This window comes from Ambystoma mexicanum, chromosome 5q (assembly GCF_040938575.1).
Source record: "Ambystoma mexicanum isolate Mex_15411 chromosome 5q, UKY_AmexF1_1, whole genome shotgun sequence".
Taxonomy (NCBI): Eukaryota; Metazoa; Chordata; class Amphibia; order Caudata; family Ambystomatidae; genus Ambystoma; species Ambystoma mexicanum.
The window spans coordinates 1,356,099,817-1,356,116,708 of NC_090933.1; the positions used below are offsets into that span (position 1 = coordinate 1,356,099,817).

Sequence of the window (16,892 nt, forward strand, 5' to 3'; positions counted from 1 at the left end):
TGAAGAATTAGCAGAATCCTTTAGTTGGGTTGTCCTGGTTGGGAAAATAACTCACTTTTGGACCATCCTGAAAGAATCAATACGCCGGGACTCTTGGGTTCTCTACATTCTTTCCCAGTAAATCTTTGCCCCAGGATCTTTCTGTCACTTCTTCCGCTTCTGATTGTTCTGTCCCTCCCATCCTCTCTCTCAAGCTCCTACTAGGTTTCTCTTCGGCACCATTCTTCTCCGGTGCACCACTCCATCTTGTCCCACCGCTCCCTATCTGGCCGACCGTGTCCTCTTGGGTTCACTGCTCTCGCCTTGATCTTTGCCCCATCGTCCCCTATCTCTCTGTTTCCCCTGTCTCTTCCTCTTAGCATGACATCTGCTGGTAATGTGGGGTGGATGGTTGAAGAGGGAGACAATGAAAAAGCCATAGAGCCGTGCATCCTCTATTGTTGTGGGAAGAGGTGGCGTAAGTGAACATGGATTGAGGTTTGGTGGAATTGAGCGACTGCTTAAGTACCTTCTTAGAGCAGATTGGTTTTCGGCAGATTTAGTTACATGTTAGGGTTTCCTATGTGTGATGACCCCTGCTTCAACACTGTGTTCCTCTTTAGACGATTCCTCTCCTACGTTTGAGCTGTGTAGGGAGTCCCCTCTTTACAAACAGTAGGAAGATGGAATCTACCCAACTCACTTGTATTCTCGACCAGATGAATGAGTGAGAAGAAAAAATGTATATGTAGAGATGTCGCGAGACTTCCGGGTCTCGCGAGATCTCGCCAAAAGCAGAAGAGCGGCTCCGGTGCGCGAGCGCGTGGGAGAGAGCTGGAGAGAGGGCACAGAGCAACATCGGCTCCCGCGTGCTTCTCTCAAGAACTGACCACCATTTATCTTTGGAGCCCAAAGACTCAAGTGACAGAGAGCTACGCTTCAGGGCCTGTTGCCCAGTTATATTGTGGAGTTATTGTTACAGTAAAGAAGCTGATGTTAGGGACAGAAGAAAGAAGTCCCATCAGCAAACTTGCAGTCTCCTGTGCATTATTATACAACATAATTGGCGACGAGGATCAAGACTGAAACCCATGCGCCGCCATGCAAGGAGCAACACCACCACCGCCATTTCTTCAAACACCAGGTAGGCCTGCCATCCTTGGCCACATTGGCAACCCTTATTCACCACGTATCTAGAAGCCTTGGGTGGCGCAGGCTACACGGCAGCGAGACGCAGAGCCATGCTACTGAATGCCCTGGGTGTCGAAGGCCAAAGAGTGTTCGAAAGTCTCACCCATGAACCAGTAGCCGGCGAAAATGATGACGTATTTAAAGAAGCTGTTAGGAGAATAGTCAAAAGATTCGCCAGCAAGGAGAATACTGTTCTACATAGGATACGGTTTTACAGTCACAAACAGGAAGCGTCCAAACCAGTAGACGACTACGTAACCAAACTACGCGAATTAGCTGTGCTGTGCAACTTTGGAAACAAGGCAGAAGGGTTGATCTGCGACATGCTGGTGGTACATACCAACAGCAGGAAGGTGCAAGACAAATTCATTCTTGAGAAAGAACTGCAGTTGGAAAAAGCCGTCGAAATCACGAGAGCGGTGGAAGAGACCGCAGGGAGGAGGAAAGAATACGCAAGCGGACACAGCCCTGCGGAAGTACAAGCGATAGCCTTCCGCCCAAAGAAGGAGCAACCGGTCTTCGACATGAAAGAAGGGAAGTGGGCAAGGAAAGAACCGCTACAATGTCACAGGTGCACCAGCACAAAACACTTAGCCTTTGACAAAGAGTGCCCAGCAAGGGACAAAGAATGCTCAGTGTGCAAAAAGATTGGACATTTCTCAATAGTGTGCCGATGGCGTAACAAAAAAGTCACCAGCGTCAATGCTGAACAAATCATGGCGAGGGAATCGTCCTTTGATGAAGAGGGGGCCTACTGTTATAATGATGAACAGCCCATAGGCCAGGAGAGAAAAGCCGCACTGTGTCATTAAAATAAACGGACTGGAAACAAGAGTCATGGCAGACTCGGGCTCTGACTTAACTATAATACCCCTGCGCACATACAAAGAGATGATGGGCACAGAGACAGTCAAGTGTTCAGCACTTGGCACAAGCCCACAGTGTTCTGAGGCGCATCTATTGACCTACTTGGCTACATCAAAGGAAAGGTGGAGTTCAAAGGGAGAGAGACCACCACAAAAGTATACTTCAGTCAGGTAGGCCCAGCAGTATTAGGTTGAGATGATCAGGCAAAACTGCAAATCAATCTTGGCCCCAGCACAGAGGACCAGGTACTGTCAGTCAGTTCTAAAGGACGCCGGTAGCCAGAGAAGATTATCCAAAACTGTTTTCGGAAGGGCCTGGACACATCAAAGGCTTTGTCCACAAAATACTACTCAAAGCCAACGCAGTCCCCGTCAAACACAGAGTAAGGCCAGTACCTGCGACTGCCAGAGATACGCTCAGAAGCCAACTGGACAAAATGATGAAAAAAGGCACCATCGAGGAAATTGAAACATCAGAGTAGCTAAGCCTGGTTGTGCTTATTTAAAAAGAAAATTCACAAGAGTTAAGGGTATGCATTGATCTCTGCAGTGTAAACCTGGAAGTAATTGCGGACAGCTACCCCCTGCCAAGCATCAACGAGTTAATCCTCATGATGAAGGAGGCCAGAGTGTTCTCCAAGTTAGACATGAGGGACGCATACCATCAAATGCAGTTACACAAGGACTCCAAGCCATTGACCGCATTCATCACCCCGTTTGGCACCTATCAGTTCACAAAAATGCCATTTGGCCTATCATCCGCAGCCTCAGCGTTTCAGCGCATGATAGACGCCCTACTACGAAATGTTAAAAACGTGTCCTATTTCCAGGATGATATCCTGGTATACGCTGCAGATGAACAAACACATGATGCCACGTTGAAGGAGGTCCTTACCAGGCTACAAGAAGCGGGAGTGAAACTAAGGTATGAGAAATGTGTACTCAAAGCACAATAAGTCGAACATTTGGGGTACAAGATATCAGCGCACAGCATAAGCCCCAAGCACAACCTGCTGCGAGCAATAATCAAAGCTTCCGAACCCACCAACAATGGCAAGGTGAGGTAATTCCTAGGTCTGGCGGAATACTACGCTAAATTCATGGAAACCTCAGTGCCGCTTCGTAAGCTCCTCAAAAAAGGGTCAGAATACTCGTGACAAGAAGCTCAGAAGAAAGCGGTGGAAAGCATTAAATGGCACATAGTGGAAGCGCCGTGCCTACAACCGTTCAATCCAGACTGGTGTACAGTCATTACCATGGATGCCCACGCGTATGATTAGGAGCCGTTCTCAACCAGAAAAACGGAGACACAGAACATGTAGTGGCATTTGCCGCCAAGGCCCTATCACCAGCTGAACAATATCATTCCACAGTCGAGAAAGAGATTTTGGCTTGTGCATGGGCTGTGGAACACTTCAGGACGTACGTATGGGGCACGAAGTTCACGTTAGTCACCGACCACAAGCCCCTCATCCATATGCTCAGCCCAGGAGGCACCAAAGTGTCGACACCCAGGTTAGCACGCATATCTGCCAAACTGCAAGAATACACTTTTGAGGTACAACACATCTCTGGGTGGAAGAATTCGCAGGCAGACTGCATGTCAAGATTGCCAGAAGGAAAAGACAAAGCCACCACCTTCTTGCAAGAAGAATGCATAGTGGCAGACATCATGGACCTCAGGGCCCCAGACTACCTAGAGCTGAGCGAAAGACATTGGATGGAAGAAGATGGGAAAGACCCCATCATGGTGAGAATCAGAGAATGGATCAAGAATGGATGGCCCGATGAAAGGGCTGTGCCAGAAGGAATGGGACCATATTGGAAAGTAGAAGATGAAATCTCAGAAACTGACGGCATAATCATGAAACCCGACCAAGTTATCCCACCTACAGGTATGAGGAAAACCATCCTGTGAAGAGCCCTTGCAGGACATCTAGGATACACCATGACACTACGAAGAGTGAGGGAAGCTTACTGGTTGCCCTCCATGGATCAGGAGATTCGTACAATGATCGAGAGATGCCATGAGTGTCTCAACAGTGATAAACGCTTGAAGATCAGACAAGCTCCCATGATTCCCACTGAAATCCCCGAAACGGTGTGGTCAAAAGTAGGTCTAGCCTCCATGGATCAGGAGATTCGTACAATGATCGAGAGATACCATGAGTGTCTCAACAGTGATAAACGCTTGAAGATCAGACAAGCTCCCATGATTCCCACTGAAATCCCCGAAATGGTGTGGTCAAAAGTAGGTCTAGACTTTATTGGACCACTGGAAGCAATGGTGCCTGATCATCGATATGGCATAGTGTTAGTGGATGACCTATCGAAGTGCGTGGAAGCAGAGTTTGTCCCCAACATCACGACTGCCACCGTGATAAAAGTCCTTACCGCCATCTTCCAGAGGGAAGGGCTCCCCAATGAGTTAGTGACAGACAATGGGGTACAGTTCAATTCTAGAGACATGTAGGTGTTCCTGAAGAAACATAACATTTACCAGAAGAAAGCAGCGTTATATCATCCACAAGCTAATGGACTTGTGGAGAGAACAAACAGATTCATCAAAGGAGCCATCCAATTAGCGACCGCCTCAGGAATGGATCCCCTCAAGACGGCCAAAGAGGCCATTGCAGCTGACAGACTGACTCCTAACGGTGTCACCCGAATCTCCCCATTTCGCATGTTGAGAGGGAGAAGAGCAGCCTCCACACTAGTGCCACCATGGTTGGCCAGAGTAAGAGAAGACAATGAAGTAGACATGTAGGAAGTAGTGTGGAGAATAGAGAACAGCAAAGCACGCATGAAAATCTGGAGCGACAGAAGAAGAAGGACAAAAGAAGGTTGGGAGGTAAAAGAAGGAGATTGGATTAAAATATGTTTACCGGCCAAAGACCAAACGACGGGTTCACGGTTCAGCAGACCCATAAAAGTGATTCACAGAGGAACCAACCATGTCCGCACCGAGGACGGCCGCACATGGAACATGGAGAGAGTAGCCATGTTTGAAAAGAGTCAAGGGAGAGAAAAGACCCATGAAGGACCCGAAACCCATGAAGTACCGGACAGAGAAGCGGTGAGAGAGCAAGAGCTGGAGACAGGCAGAAGAGAGCTTGAGGAGGAAGAAGTTGAAGCAGATGCACCCATGGTCATTCAGGAAGCCGATCAAAAGCAGGACGCCAGCAGTGAGAGGGATAAACGGCCGAGAAGGGAACACAGAAGACCAGTGAGATACAATGACTATGTCCTGCAGTAACCTGTTTTGCATTATCAAAGATCTCGCCAAAAGTGGAAGAGCGGCTCCCGCGCGCGAGCGCATAGAAGAGAGCTGGAGAGAGGGCACGGAGCAACATCGGCTCCCACGTGCTCCTCTCAGGAACTGACCACCATTTATCTTTGGAGCCCAAAGACTCAAGTGACAGAGAGCTAAGCTTCAGGGCCTGTTGCCCAGTTATATTGTGGAGTTATTGTTACAGTAAAGAAGCTGATGTTAGGAACAGAATAAAGAAGTGCCATCAGCAAACTTGCAGTCTCCTGTGCATTATTAGACAACAGTATACATTTCTATTTACGTTGACAGGTCAGCTCCAAACCCACTTTCCAGCTAAGCCGCCTTTCAGCTCCCAGGAGACAGACATGCGTGAGATTCGGAATTTGAAGTTGCAGCGTCTATTCGGTTAATTGGAAACTTGCACATTCTATGGCAAGCAGGAGGCTCATATTATGCATTACAATCTTTACTCTGAAACCACAGCAGCAAAGAAAAAGACTTTTACAAACAAAAAAGTTTGAAAACAGAACTAAACAGAGTTCAATGTCAATGTAGGGGGGGCCTCCTCAATCGATCATGGAAGACAAGTCATGCCCTGCAGGAGACCAATGAGCAGGGACCCTCCTCTATATAAATCCTTTACTCCAGTCCCAACTCCTCTTTCTTTGCTGCTGACACCACAGCTAAGTCACTCCTTTCAGTTGTGTCGTGCATGTTAGTCAGTAGTAGACCTTAATAGTACATTAAGGCCTTAAATTATATAATGTAAATGTATTTTGTGAATATATTTAGATTACCTTTATTATGTAAGGGAAGTTTTACTGATTGGGTACATTGTATCTGAGAGGCCACGTGCGGCTGTTGCTTTTAATTATATGTGTCTTTTTGTGAGAATGTTGTTCTCGCATTATAAGTTTGGCTGCTGCCACCTGCAAGTAAAGTAACTTGCGTGATATTCATTACAATGGTAACAAACGTTTCATGATGTTTTAAAAATGAATATAGAATGTGAAGTACGCTCGTGCTTGTAAACCTCTGGGTATTAAGAGCGTAATAAGTTGGTAAAGCCTGTGCGCGCTGGTCGAGCTGAAACTTCTGCTTCAGACTCGGCACGCACGGGTTTCTGTTTCTTTCATTTCGGGCCTCTTTGATTTACGAGGCGGATATCCTAGTCATCCCGTTGCGTGCCGGGCATGAAAGAAGCTGCTAAGCTTCAGGCCGGCGCGCACCGGTTTCTTTTTCTTGGAAGAAGCGGGCCACCTTGTTTGTTTCTTTTTGGGAAATGCCTGGGAGTTCCAGGTGCTGTAGAGGGCTTGCCTGCCCTATTGTAGTTCCATCATGCACCGGTCTGACAGAAGCTGCTAAAGCTTTAGACCCGGAGCGCACGGACTTCTGTGTTTATTTTGGAATGCCCGAGTACGGGTATCAGGTGCTGTAGCCTAGTGGGCATGCCTGACCTTTATGGTCCTGCACGAGCTCTGTGTTTTCTTTTTAGAGCATAGTTTCTTGAAGGTATCAAAAGCTTCTGTTTCACTCCAGAAGCTGGATAGCTCAATAATGAAGCTGCATGTTTCCCATGCAGGAGGACCTGGGTTTGTTTTGCGTTATATCCAGTACTTATTTTCTTTATATATATATTTTTTAAAGTTGACATATTTTGACCCCTGTCCTCACACGTCAGGAAAGCAAGCATGCTATTGGTGTTGGCATGTAGAAGAGTAGCCATGGCGTGGGGACGAGGCATACCCCCCACTCTTGCGAACTGGAAGAGGGACATCACATACTGCCAAGAAATGGAAACAGAATTTATTAAGACACTTCCCCACCACGCAAGACCCCCAGATATATGGGGCCCGTACATCTCGCACCTCCTCTCTAGCGCAGCACCAACCGAGACAACTGATCAGCCACCACAGACTTCTCCTGTGTAAATGTAAATGCGTTAACTGCCTGTTGTGTGATGGGACTGTCGGCGGGTGGGAGGGCGGCGGCGGCATGTTACTAGCCCACTGTTTGGGCTTGTTGGTACACATGTTTACTAAAATGCAAAAATAAAGTAAAAAAAAAAAATGTTGACATATTTTAATTCCATATTTTAAACAATGATGTTTTTTTTAACTTTTATTTGGCAATAACCTGCCCGCTCAAGAGCCTGATGCGCTGCTAGTCTGCAGCTTTGTTTAAGCGCTGCATATGGCATATATGATTACCTTCACTGTAGGTGTGCCATAAACCTGCTCGGTAGCAGGCTTTGCCTGTGTTCTACTGCGAGGGTGCCCCTTGTGTACTGCTGGTTAGCACACCCTTCTAGGGTGAGCAGTTTGAGGTACACTTGCTCAGTGTACTCTTTTGCTAAACGATACGTTTATGCTGTGCCTGGAGCACATTAACATTTTTCCTATTGGCGGTAGCCCGGATGGCCCAGTAAGCATCAGCTTGGTTATAAGGGGCTGGGGTTCGGACCCCTGTTAGCGTGTAACCCCACTTCCTAGGGCATTTTATATTATTTATTTATATTATTTATTTATTTATAATATTTATTTATTTAGTACTTCAAAGAAAAGAATGTCTGGAGGTAGTTGTTAACAGACCCATAGGGGGGCCCTACCTTCCTCTAGCCATCACTCAGGTGTTAACCTTTGTCTTTTGTAGTAAAATTCTGTCGGCCTTTACAGTAGTTAGTTACAGGACAACTCAATCCGTTCCCTTAGGCATTTCCTTCCCAATAACAATTGCTCCCTCAGTCCCTATTTTTACTTATACAAATATTTGTTGGTCTCTAATCTACTCCTTGGTCCAGACAAAAGGGAAAGACCCCAAAAAAGAGGAGTCGATGAAGACTGGAAGGATGGTAACCGTGTTGATTTAGATTACTGGGTTTTCTCTCGATAAGCTGAAGAGGGAAATAACCCCTAATGGCCCTATCGAGGGCTGCAGAGCTTGATGTGTAGATGGGGTTTACCTGCTCGGCAACACCAAGTCCACTCCTTAAAGGGTGGCGTGATTTCCCTTACTATTGTCCCAATATGACATTCATTATGCAATTTTAACTATTGGACGGGGACAAGGTCACCTCAAGGGTAACTGTTCAGTCTTGTTGCAAGACAATGTTGAGCAACCCAGGTTCTGACCCTGATGCAGTGTTTGGAAAACACTTGCTAGTATCAGAGAGAAAGGTTACTAAATAATAACATTCTGGAGCCGCACCTATAGCTTTCCTCCCAAGGCTTTGGCTGTTTCCGTTAATACGTCTAGCGTTGTGTATACAATTTCTCCTCTGCTCGAGGTGTACAAGCCCAGTATTTTATCCTCAAGGGGGCTGTTTATTTTCATTTTATTTTTTCCTACAGCGCAGCAAATAGAGTGCTTGCTTTGACATCTGTGCAGAGCCTGCTGACGCAGGTTTTCGAATCCTGGAAGGGTCTAAATTAGCCTTTCATCCTTCGTGATCGATAAATGAACACCACACACTGTGGGTAGTAGTAATAAGCAGCGCTCAGATACCTGAGGGCTCGTAGCACTGTTTTAGTGATTTTTTACTATGTGCAATGTGCTTCTTTTCCTGTCCCTGATCTTCAGAGAGGCCAGTCGGCCCTGCATACATACAGAGATCCAGGCCTCAATGTTGATGGGACTATGGTCCCAGTATTGCTTCACAGTCTTTTGTTTTCTGGGCTCGATGATATCCCAAAGTCATTCCGCCCACCCACCACCCTTTCGGGGGGGATTGCATCATAATGTTACACCTCTTGGAGGAACACCTGATGGTTTCCTTTTTTCCTTCAACAGGAGTTCTGGCCCATGACCAGTGCAGAGCTTGCACTGGGCATCTCCTTCCCGTCTGTTTGCTTTCCTTTGCACCAATTTCCTGTTTTTTCAATAAGTTAAGCGGAGCCGCTGCGAGCTCTCCCCTTCTACGGGCATGGGGGTTGGTTATAAGTGCAAGAGTGTATTTATTTTAGAGGTGTGAGCGGGGCTTCAGTGGGGACCTCAGGGTTTGCATCCTTTTCCTTCTGGGTTGCAGGTATTTCTTTCCTTAGATAAGTGGAAGAGGTTTTATCTCCTATGGGAAGGCACAATATCCCTCGGTAGGATAGAAGGGTCTGGGAGTGCTGCTCATCTTCCATCGAAGTTATTAGGGCCTCTCTATCACAGAGAGTTTCAACGACTCAGCATTAGCCATCCCCCTAGGTGTCTGTCAGTGCGATTGCCCGAGGGCAGGGAGGCACTTCGCTAGTAACTGGGTTCACTTGGCCGCCTTCATGGCAGGTAGACCTTTTGGGTTCTCACAGGAGATTGTTCTGCAATAAAGGGCCAGCACAGTGTTCTGGGGGTATCAAGATAGTTCAGATTTACTAAAATAGAGGTTCGTTTTCATTCGGTAAGCAACTTCATATTAACTGTTTAGTGATCAGTTTCTTTGCAGTTTAGAGTCTTTCTCAAGACTGTGGACTTTAGTGGATCCTCCTTCGGCTAGTTTATGCTCCTCTAGGGGATTTATCAACCATGGGGGAGGGGATAAGGTCCATGCACCTGGCGCATATAGCAGGGGGGTTCAAGCATCGCTATAATGGGAGCGATGGGATGTAAGATACATTTCTCTTTGCCAAGTTCGGGCTCTTACAGGTCAGGGTTTTTGTAAGTATCTTTCTATTGTCATGCTAGCAGAATGCTTCTGCTCAGGGGGTATGAGGGTCTCCGGTTTTACGGTCCTGCGGATTTACCTCTTCCTGGTGTTTTCAAGGACTTTTGGGAATATCTCTGTCATCAGTGTCCCCTGGTTGGGCTCTTCTTAGTTAGGAGGTTATTTTAGCAGTTATCTGCTGGGTTTCAGGTGTGGCCCCTCCCTTCCATCCCGCTTCTGCCTCCAGAAAACGTGAAACTTTTTCGGGGTTTGGAAAGGTTACTGGTATACAGGTGTTACATATGACTAGGCACAATTGTGTAGTTAAGGACAGGACTTGGAGTACACACTTCTGGGTGCACAAGGCCCTCAATTCTATTGCATTTTAGCTCCACCTAAGCTGGTTGTCCTATAACATGTTAATAAAATGTCCCTTTCACTCCCGCTTTGGCCGTCTATGGAGATTTGCCTTCACAACTCTGTTCCCCAGGGTAGTAATGTGATATGTCCTGTTTCTAATACGATGTCTTTTATGAACACATGGGATGGAGCCTGCAAAGCCTTTACCCCTTAGGGGGTAATTTCTTTAGCTCCAGGAGAACTAAGTGTTTAACTTCTTACGTTTACTATCTAGGTTACCATAGGATGGTATGACTTTAAGTGTTTTAAATGTTTGATGTTGACAACAGAGGAGGTTATTACTCCTATGCTTTTTCCTACCTATTTCTTATGGAAAGACTTTTGTCTAGTGTTCCCCCCACTCCCTCTTTTTAACCAATTGGTTTTGGGGGCCTTTGAGGAACGCTGGAATTGGCACATCTTCCTAGTTCTTTGCAGTTAACACTGCTATTCCTTATAGGACAGTTATTGGAGCAGCTTAGCCTGGGGTAATACATTTTGCAATCAGTTGATTGGTCATAATATAAACAATTAAAACACTTCATCTCCTATTATTATTGTATTTTCACTATTGTATTGATCATGTTGTAATTAATGTGAGCAAGGGCTTCAAACTTGCATAATATGAGCCTCCTGTCTTGCCATAGAATGACTAATCCCCCTCACTATCGTGAGTAGGGGGTTTAGATTCTATTAAAGACAAGGAGGTGAGTATTATCCCACCCAACCACCCTGGATATGATATGGCATTTAGGGCGCGCCTATACGCAGGGGTTTCAAGGGAGAACATTTTGGTGTGTTGTTCTTCCCATCCACCCACCCTTCTTTGTTTGTTGTTCTTACAGCTTCGGGCTGAGAGGTTCTCTTCAGGAACGTTGGTCACAGTTACGAGATGTGGAGAGTGCGTGATCCGGGAGCTTCGCTGGATTCTAACCTCATAATTTATCATCTGGTTTGTGCAGTGGACGTTTGCTTCAAGACAGCTACAGAAATAGGAGTTGGGATTGGAGTAAGGGACTTATATAGAGAAGGGTCCCTGCTCATTGCTCTCCTGCAGGGCATGACCTGTCCTCCATGATGGATTGGGGAGTCCCCCCTTGCATTGACATTGAACTCTATTTAGTTCTGTTTTCAAACATTTTTGTTTGTAAAGGTTTTTTTCATTGCTGCTGTGGTTTCAGAGTAAAGATTGTAATGCATAATGCTCGCCTCCTTGTCTTTAATAGAATCTAAACCCCCTACTCACGCTAGTGAGGGGGATTAGCACTATACTCCTGAAGCCTGCCATTTTGAGTAGCACTGTCTTTGTATAGGCACCATTGGTCCATATAAGTCCCAGGTTTTTCGTTAATGTATTATTTTCTGGCATATATTGAAGTTTGGAGCATGATGTATTCAATAAAAGCACTATTCGACTTCATATTCGGTCTGCCCGAATAAACTATTGGGTGTTTGGTCGAATACTAACTTTGCTGGGCCTCTCGCGTGAATGCAGACCCCTGCTTAGGGCGGGTATGCTAAGCGCCCATGCTTCATGGCCTGCAGTTACCCGTGCGCGCCGGTAGGTGTCAGCATAGAACAGGCCATCCTGCGCTCTCCGAGTGCACTTCCGGGTCAGGGAGGGCAGTGGCAGCACGAGCAGCAGAGCCCCGCAGTGTTGCCATGTCCGCTTATAACAAGCGACTTTGGGCTTTTTTTTTAACCAAGTCGCGTGTTTTTTTTATAGGTCGCTTGTCGCGGGTTTAGTCCGCTTATCGTGTGTTTCAGTTGCTTATTGTTGTGCTTATTTCTTCATAAGCACAACAATAAGAACACTTCAGTTCTCCCTGCACCTAAGGTCAGCCCCTCCCATTACAATGCCAGCACCAAACTGCTAATGATGGGCCATTAGTCACTGAATGGTTTCGTGCTGTTATTGTAATGGTAGGGGAGGTGCGCTGGTGCATGGGGAGTGGGCCTGCATTCTAGGCAGCTTTACCGCTCTGCAGGTGTGCAACTGCCATCAGTTAACACTCTCTGACTGACTGACTCATTCATACCAGCACCAGTTTGCCCACGTAAAAAGCGCTTGAAAAACACCCCAGTGCCACTAAGAGCAGAGAGCACTGACAGCAGCCACTCGTCTGCCGTCTCCAGTGAGCCAGAGCCAGCTTCTTCTATGTTTTGCTCCTGCCCGGCATCACTGTCAGTCCCCAGAGGATCCAGCCTGCAGCCTGACCGGGAGTCGCGACCCACCCCCCCTCATTCAGTATCTTCAGTAAGGTGAGTCATGTGTGTTCCGCTTTTTACGACTTTATCTCCCAGTTCTCTTACTCTCTCCCCCTCCCCCTTTTCTTCACACACCCTTTGCAACGTTATGTTATCCCCTCTTTCCAAAGCTTTTTACGTGGGCATACTGGTTTCTAAACAGCACAGCAGCACCATGATTTCATTCGATCTGAAGTGCGATCGTACAAAGTGTGTTTGTGTACGTTAGTGTAATGGTTGTGTCACGCTGTTGGCAGTGAATCCAGCATATTCTCAGCGTTGCGCACGCTGCCTGCATTGTTCAGTGATGTTTTCGTACTGAATTGTGTTCTTGAAACAGTAATTCATCTTCCACTCTGACTTTCGGTGAAGAGTTTATTTGCAAACGGGCGGTAGCGAGATTTCAATGTTTTAGGTGGGGAGGGATGTCGAGGGCCGGCTCTCAGTTGGGTGCGTGGCTTGGGTGATGAGTTGATGGGCATGGCCATCCTCAAACATGGGAATGGCAGAGTCGCCCTGCCCGAACTTTGTGCAGTGATCCGGCATAGCTAGGATCTCTGCCACACGTGTTTAATACACTGAGCTATTGCCTGAGCCATAGCAGCACTCGCATGTATGGATATGAATGCAGACTTTGGTGTTTCACGTGGCAATAGATATATTAGAGTGAATGTACGACCCCTGAAGCATTATAATTAACTGATCCGAATTAAATGTACTTTCCAACAGCAGCCCGGCAGCAGGTACATAGCCCCACCAGCACACCATAAAATGTCCTGGCGTGTTGTATTTATGGTTTAAACTTTAGACTTCCACTTTTCTGCACCCCGTACATTTCAAACTTCCAACCTTGTGCTTGTGGGCTTTCAGTTTCGCAATTAGCAGGTGGGAGACAGCGCATGCCATGACCCTAGGCCTCCGGGAAGCTTGGCCTCCGCAAGCAGAGATGCCTTGCCCGCCCATTGCTGTGTGTGTTTCCCCTCTCTTGGTCTCTTGGTGGGCCACCTATGCAAATGGCAATTCATTCCTTGTGTGACGGACTGTTTTAATAGTGTCAAGGAAGCAGGGGGGGGGGGCTGATAAAATGTGAAGCAAATTCTGTATTTTAAAGAATATTCTGTAAGATTGATCAAAGCTACTATCCACATGCTGAAGGAACTGATCAAATGACCCACACATGTTCTTCTATTAGAATGGCTGGACTGTCTCGCTGGGGCAAATACGGAAAGAGATACCGCAAAGACTGGGAGAGGAGCTCAGATTTAAAGGACTGGATCCGGCCCGTCCAGGGTGACCAAACAAAAGCAGCGTGCCGATTCTGCAAGACAGAAGTCCGTGCACACCATGCTGACCTGATGCAGCACAAAAATACAGAGAAGCACAGGAAAAATTGCTTGCCTTTTTCTACAGCCCGACTCACGGACATGGGCATTTCTGCTACCCCCAAACTAGGTGACACGACCCTGCTGAAGACCGAGCTTCAAATGGCCTGTTTTGTTTCATGTCACACCGCAATCCGCTCAGTAGATCATTTGGGGGAGCTGGTTGCAAGCGCATGCAAAAAGGAAATCAAACTGCACCGTACAAAGTGTACAGCCTTAATAAACAGAGTCATTTCACCATGCATGTTTAAAGAACTCATAAAGGACATTGGTAACACTTCATACTCTCTGGTGATTGATGAGAGCACTGACATAACGACATTGAAGCAGCTGTGTGTTGTGGTACGGTACTTCAGTCAGTCTCTCAACAAGATCATTTCAACCTTTCTGGGGCTGGTCACCCTGGAAGGGGAAACCGCAGAAGCCATTGCCAACTCGCTTCTGCAGTTTCTTGGAAACATTGGCCTGAAGTTCAGCAACTGCCTGGGGATTGGAACAGATGGTTGCAGTGTCATGGTTGGGAGGCACAACTCAGTCTACACAAGACTTCGGCAACAGAACGAGCACCTCATCCTCATAAAGTGTGTGTGCCATTCTATTCAGCTGTGCGCAAGCAAAGCAGTTGAACTGCTACCACGCAACTTGGAGTCTCTTGTGGGTAGTACCTACAACTGGTTTTCACGCAGTGCACAGCGGCAAAGGGAGTATGCAAAGATCTATGCTCTCATTAACAATGGGGAGGAGCCGTTGAAGCTTGTGCAGCTGTCAGCCACCCGCTGGCTTTCTATCTATGACTGCTGTGTGCGTGTTTTACAGCAGTGGGATGCACTAAAACTTCATTTCCAGTTGTGCAAGGACAAAGAACGGTGCTATGATGCAGAACTGCTGTATCAAATGTACTGTGACCCGGTGAACAAATTATATATCACCTTTCTGACCCCAATACTGCAAGAGTTTGTACGGTTAAACAAACTCTTCCAACTGGATTGTGGCAATGCATTTAAAATGTTGGACTCTCTGCAAAGCTTCTACAGGGGAATAATTGTGAGAATTATTATCCCCAAATGTATCCCTCCATCTGATGCAGGCCTGATTGAAATTGATTTGGGAGACAACCGTAATCACTTGCCGACACCTGCAATTTCATTTGGAACAATGTTCAACATTGCACTTGCAGACAATGTCATTTCTAAGGAGCAGGAGCTGACTGTGAAAGGAAGATGCAGAGACTTTCTTTTTGAGGCTGCCAGACAGGTGCAGCAAAGACTCCCCGAAAATGTTGCTGTGTGGAAATCCATGGCAGCATTCTCACCATCTTTGATACTGTCGCAGGTAAAACCCACCCTGTCAGATATATCCATGCTGAAGCTGTTCAGAGGAGATGTGGGGTTGTTGGACAGCCAGTATCGTGCGGTTTCTTTCCAGGACTGGAAAGTAAAAGATGACAGGCAGGCAACTGAGTTCTGGGTGGAAGTTTTCGATTTTACAGATGCCAGTGGGGAGCGGTGCTTCAAAGAACTGGCCTTGTTTGCCCTGTCATTACTTGCAATGCCGCTAAGTAATGCAGACGTTGAGAGAGTGTTCTCACAGATGAACATTGTCAAGTCTAAAACACGGAACCGAATGAGGCAGCAAACACTGAGCAGCATTTTGAACATTCGTTTTGGGCTGCGAAGACTAGCAATTTGCTGTTCGAACTTTGAGCCAAGCACAGAAATGCTGAAACGTTTTAATCAGCATATCTACACAATCGGGGAAGAAAACAACGTGGAGGAGGAAGCAGATGATGGTCTCTTTCACTTCCCCTGACATAGTTATTGGACTGTGCCAAAAACATGAAGCTTTAATAAAGCCTTTTTTGTTGTTGTAACACACTATGTCTATGTCCTTTCTGTAGGTTTATAATTTAGTGTGGTGAATCTGACTTTTGTGACTTATCCGGAGCGTTTTAGGTGTGTGCTTGTTTTTTCAGCTTATCCATATTGGAGTCAGCTTGTTTTGGGCTTGTTTTGAAGGGGCATTCAGCTTATTTTCTCATTCTGACCTGGCAACACTGGAGCCCCGGCCAGGCCTCCAGTGTCAGCTCAGCTGCCTGGCCCCCACATGCTCTGCCCGAGGCCGCACCTCTTACCTGCTGCTCTGGCCCCCTGTAGTTCTGGGGGGCTCCCCTCCCCGTGCCTCTGCTAGAGCAGCCTGCTCCCATCCCGGGTGCCTGCTCCCTGCTTGAGTGCCAGGTCTCCCCCGCGCCCTCCACCCCCCCCTCAGGACTCGCCTGCTGACGAGCACATATCGCAATTCGCAATACAGCAACGTCTAGTGCGGGCCCAGGCTGCCCCCCCTGGCCTCCTTCACCCAAGGCATCACCTGTGCACCCCCAGGTGGCCCCCACCCCCAGGCGCCTGCATGAAGGCAGGGCATCCCTTCCCACTGCTCCAGGAGCCTCCAGCTTATTAGGATGTCATGCAGCCTGCACGCCCAGGCTAGCTCCAGTGGGAAGAAAAGCACCCCGAAAGGCAGAAAACCATGTCTCCCCCTACACCTATTGCTACTACTCCCTCCCATATCCCAAAGTGCAAAAGAGAAATAGTTGCTTTCAGAATACCCCCCCCCCCCCCCCACCCTCTCTTCTGTGGGTAGGGAGGCGTGGCTGCAGTGCAAGGGATGTTTAATATGCGTCACACTTGACAACAATCAAAGCTGGCTAAGCAAAAAAAGTATGTTATGGTCACAGAAAGCTAGACCTAAGATTAAAATGTGATTGCTTGCTTCCTTTTTCGTTTCTTTTTTTGTTGTAAAATCCACAGTGTAACAATGTGTATAACACGATCACCCTTGTGTATGCCTCCTTAATGTAAAACTTTGAGGCTGCACATCATTTGCCCGATTACAGTTCTGCCCAACTGATAGACCACGATTAACTAACCATGCCCTGT

General features: G+C 47.0%; 1 protein-coding gene across 1 annotated transcript in view; it reads left to right on the plus strand.

Moving 5' to 3' along the window:
- The window catches only part of LOC138498142 (uncharacterized), a 307,816-nt gene that overhangs the window by 200,719 nt on the left and 90,205 nt on the right, over positions 1-16,892 (plus strand). The gene's annotated exons all lie outside the window — the stretch shown is intronic.